At 36.9% G+C, this 5,322-nt stretch overlaps 1 long non-coding RNA gene across 1 annotated transcript; it reads left to right on the top strand.

Annotated features, from left to right (window-relative positions):
* The first annotated feature begins 2,220 nt into the window (after positions 1 to 2,220).
* LOC138351994 (uncharacterized) lies at positions 2,221 to 4,329 on the top strand. Its single transcript, XR_011222680.1, has 3 exons — positions 2,221 to 2,278; positions 3,649 to 3,740; positions 4,001 to 4,329. It is a non-coding gene; the product is annotated as an uncharacterized lncRNA (long non-coding RNA).
* The last annotated feature ends 993 nt before the right edge of the window (positions 4,330 to 5,322 follow it).

Genomic DNA, 5,322 nt, shown 5'->3' with positions numbered 1-5,322 from the left:
GGTGGGTATAGGGTGCTGAAGCTCTCAACAATTTCGGTGATGAAGGTATGTGATGAAACTGGTACTCTCAGGCTGTTAACGGCGTGGTAATTGGAGTAGGAGGTTCACCTCTTCCTGTGCGGTTTGAGTTACAAGGGTGAGGAGCCTCTGGAGTACTTCTTGAATAGAGAAGATCAGTCCAGCTCCGCCGCCATCTTCTAAGAAGTCGACGGACGCCATGATGGTGCTGCCTCGGAGAGCATCCAGCACTTCACTCAGAACCAGTGTCTATGGATAATCATTAAAAGGATAATCACTTGAAATAATGAATGGACTGTATTATTAATTAATTAAAGTCAGAGCCTCAGAGACCTACATTGGAGGGGGGGGGGGTATTTCTAGAAATTCATATACATCTAGGAACCAGTGTGGTTCGCCACCAGTTCATTGCTGAGTAAATGATATTATAAATCTAAACTACTATAGATTCAAATACGAGAACTCAAATTGTGAATATTAAAGATCATGAATTACTGAGCAACAGTCAGAGCAAATACATTAATTACCAATCATCATTTCTGGTAATAATCTATTCAAAGCAAAGATTCTACAGGAAGTATATAAGAATCAAAATCATATTAAATAAATTTGTACGAAAAAGGTCTTAGCTTTAAGACGATTTCGGTAACATCATTTCGTCATTCGTCCTCGTGTTCACAGGATCTCCACAAAGAAAGAACTCGAGGTGAATATCACGAATGAAGAGAAACAACTTGATGACTCCTCGCATACACGCTGAAATCAGAGAAATTTAAGTAGCATTTGAATAGGCTACGTTTTATTTTCAATATTCATGAAAACGGAGGAAATTGTCGAACTTTTACTAACGTCGTATATTGGGTATCCTCGCTATATGACGACAAACTACTCACAAATATATAATCTAGGATGATGCATCAAACGAGAAACATATACTTAACATGAGCGTATTGAATACTGAGGTCTGCTGGAACCGCGTCAGCCAGCGCTGACGTCCACTGCTGTGTACGTGTAATTACGGGTCTTGGCTTCAATTGTTGACGCGTTATTAACTGGCTGGGCACTATAGAACACGTGGATAAGTAATTATTAACTGTTGACCGAGTATCAGCGTAATTCTTGCCGATAAATTCCCCAGTCACTACCACGTGTCTCGCCACTCTTCACGGCAGGGATCCCCTCTCTCGCACAATGGCGTCGCCGCCTCCCTCAACCCGTCTCTCGCATTCACCACAGAAATTATTAATCACGAATAATTCTTTTCCGCGCAATTATGGATGTAATACGTTAATGAGAACTGGGTTGCAATTATAGGGATTTAAATATTATCATATTCTCGTTTTATGGTGTTAAACGAGAAATGGAGAAGATTTTATTTTTCTCCATGACATTCGTACGTAACAGAAAGGACTGCTACTACATAACAATTTTAGTTAATAACTCTCGGTTTGAGATTATTGAGAGTAATATTATCCGTAAGTAATTATTACACGGAATACTGATAATTTTAGAGAACCATATTCAATTCTCTAACCCATTGGTAATAAACGTGTCTATCTAGATATTATCTGACGCAATGTTGCTACTCGATTTCATGAGAATTCTAGCACTAATACGCAGATGAAATGGTTAATTTATGTTGACACTGCTGTTAGTGAAATTAGTAACTACTGTAGTTAGTATATAATAATGATGATGTATTATAATACAATAGTAGTTTGTTACTGTTGGAAATTTCCAACAACTTTGGTCTTGTAGATCATGGCACATAGGTACTATAAGGTGAGGGCAAGGAGCCTCAGTAACTGCCACCACCTCAATAACACGACATAACACTGTTAGAACACTCATGCTGCTCATCTGCATGTTGGTACCCAGTGTTTACGACCTTCATAAAATATACAATTTCATATTTACTGAAGACCAAAGTTATTGATTTATAATAATTCTTTTATACTCAATAACATTATTATTTTAATATGCAATCATTGTAATCTGATAAAGTATCATTCAGGAATAAATATTATTATGTGTAACATTCCACACTTTTACACGTAATCAAATTTTATATTTCTCATACTATGGTTAATTTCTAATGTGCTCGCTATATGAGTAATATTACTCGCTGTGTATGTGTCCCCGCGCGTGCTGACCACAAGAGTGAGGTGAGGAAGCTGTGTCACCTCAAGGACGAGGAGGAACTTGAGCACCTGCTGGAGGACAACCCCAATGTGGTTCAAGTTCTCAGCAACTATATTGAGTAAGTTGACTCTTGATTCTTTACTCGGGAAGATGTATTTCTTGCTTCTTAGTGTATGTAAAGTATACTTGCTTCTCAGTGTATGTAAAGTATACTTGCTTCTCAGTGTATTTATATATTGTGAGTTTACCTTAGTAATGGACTGGGAACAGGACTGAAGTATAATTGCAGGCTGCTCATTAAGCTGTTATGATTACCTTAATAATCCTCCAAAGATTGAAAGACCTTAAACCCAAAACCACAAAATTATTCTTAATTCTCAATACTCTTGGGCACAGGAAGACTTGAGTGCCACCAACACTAGTGGCCTCGAGAGGGGTAAAATCTGATGCTTAAACACAGAATATATGTTAAGGAGAATTTCTGCTTTCGTGCCATAATATCGGACCCGTGTCATTCCGTCAGAAAACAGCTGCTCCTACTTCATAAACAGCGGATCCTACCTCAAAAAAAGCTGTTACTACCTCAGAAACAGCTGTTTCTACCTCAAAACAGCTGTTCCTACTTCAGAAACAGCTGTTCCTACTTGAGAAATAGCTGTTTCTACTACAGAAACAACAGTTACAACCTCAGAAACATCTGTTCCTTCCTCAAAACCAGCTGTTCCTACTACAGACACAGCTGTTCCTTCTTTATAAACAGCTGTTTCTAACTCAGAATGAGCTGTTCCAACCACAGAAACGGCTCTATCTACCTCAGAAACAGCTGTTCTTACCTCGGAAACAGCTGTCCTTACAGCAGAAACAGTTGTTCTTTCCTCACAAACAACTGTTCCTACCATGGAAACACCTGTTCCTACCTCAGAAACAACTGTTTATACTTAGGAAACAGCTGTTCATACCTTGGAGATATAGATGCTCCTGCTTTTGAAGCAGCTGCTCTCATTCTGAATGAAGCTGCTTCAGCGGATTCTTAAATGGCTTCAAATGTTGGATTCTAAAGTTGACTTATGACATAATAGGCTTTATCCGTTATGTTGGTAAAATTAATATTGTGGCAATTCTTGGCGTTTTATGGCAACCTTCCAGCCGACGTATTCTCAAGAGCTGAAATGTTCTTCGTGAATTTCCGTATTCTGTTGATTTTATTGCCAGGTGAAGCAGCCAGTTAATCTTTAATTCAACACCTGTGTGTGTGTGTGTGTGTGTGTGTGTGTGTGTGTGTGTGTGTGTGTGTGTGTGTGTGTTTTTGTAATAAAATGAGCTTGGTTGCATTTTATAAACTTTAGCCCTTTTAAAGTATTTAAATAGAACATATGTTTTAAAGAGGATTCATGTGTTTTTAAAGTATATATTTTTTGTTTTAAGTATTTTTTGTATTTGTCAAGAAAATACTTGCTGTAATCTGTATGTGTAACGTTCTCATCACAGGAAGAACGGTGTCCTGGTTCACGTGTATTTCGAGTACTCAACCTTTACCCTCTACAAAAGGGACATCATCGCCTCTGTCAGTCAAATTGTTGGTAAGCGTCTGAATGTAATGTCTGCTGCCAAATTAGCCTACAAATTTAAAAATATTTTTATGTGACTACCGATGACTCTGGTCTCCATCTTTATCAAGATGTTCACTGCTGTTTAAGCTGCTTCAAAATCACAATTGGAAATGCCATTTCTCCTTCAAAATGTAATATGTTTAATGTCTTTATGGTATAAACAAACTCAATGCTGTTATTATATTATTTTTTTTTACTATCTTACTTATTCATCTGTTATTTATTTTCAGCCAACATCGGGGGTCTTCTTGGCCTGTTCTTGGGCTTCAGTATTCTTAGTGCAGCCGAAATCATTTTCTACTTTTCAAAAATTTTGGCTGGAGGAATAGGCTTACATCGAGGTTCCAAGTAACTCTCCGATCTGCAGTCCACAACCTGAGGCGCCGTGGAGAGAAGGTAGAGAAAAACACCCTGAGTTAAAGCCACCCTCCAGACCTCTACCGGAGATGCTGTGAGAGGGGAGATTAGTGCCAAACTAAGCCAAGTGGCCCTGAGAGTGTCTTGAAGGGCTGAGGACCGCGTAAGCACCTTTGATGCTCAGTGATAACCAAATATTCATGTCGTAGCCTCATCTGGGTTCTGAGAAGAGGAACCAGCTTAGTGTAATAGGACTTAACCCTATATATATATATATATATATATATATATATATATATATATATATATATATATATATATATATATATATATATATATATATATATATATATATATATATATATGTCGTACCTAGTAGCCAGAACTCACTTCTCAGCCTACTATGCAAGGCCCGATTTGCCTAATAAGCCAAGTTTTCCTGAATTAATATATTTTCTCTAATTTTTTTCTTATGAAATGATAAAGCTACCCATTTCATTATGTATGAGGTCAATTTTTTTTTATTTGAGTTAAAATTAACGTAGATATATGACCGAACCTAACCAACCCTACCTAACCTCACCTAACCTATCTTTATTGGTTAGGTTAGGTTAGGTAGCCGAAAAAGTTAGGTTAGGTTAGGTTAGGTAGGTTAGGTAGACGAAAAACAATTAATTCATGAAAACTTGGCTTATTAGGCAAATCGGGCCTTGCATAGTAGGCTGAGAAGTGCGTTCTGGCTATTAGGTACGACATATATATATATATATATATATATATATATATATATATATATATATATATATATATATATATATATATATATATATGTCGTACCTAGTAGCCAGAACTCACTTCTCAGCCTACTATTCAAGGCCCGATTTGCCTAATAAGCCAAGTTTTCCTGAAATAATATATTTACTATAATTTTTTTCTTATGAAATGATAAAGCAACCCTTTTCTCTATGTATGAGGTCAATTTTTTTTTATTGGAGTTAAAATTAACGTAGATATATGACCGAACCTAACCAACCCTACCTAACCTAACCTAACCTATATTTATAGGTAAGGTTAGGTTAGGTAGCCAAAAAAAGCTAGGTTAGGTTAGGTTAGGTAGGTTAGGTAGACAAAAAAACATTAATTCATGAAAACTTGGCTTATTAGGCAAATCGGGCCTTGAATAGTAGGCTGAGAA

The sequence above is a fragment of the Procambarus clarkii genome, chromosome 52, assembly GCF_040958095.1.
Source record: "Procambarus clarkii isolate CNS0578487 chromosome 52, FALCON_Pclarkii_2.0, whole genome shotgun sequence".
Lineage (NCBI taxonomy): Eukaryota > Metazoa > Arthropoda > Malacostraca > Decapoda > Cambaridae > Procambarus > Procambarus clarkii.
This window is presented reverse-complemented; position numbering and strand designations above follow the sequence as displayed.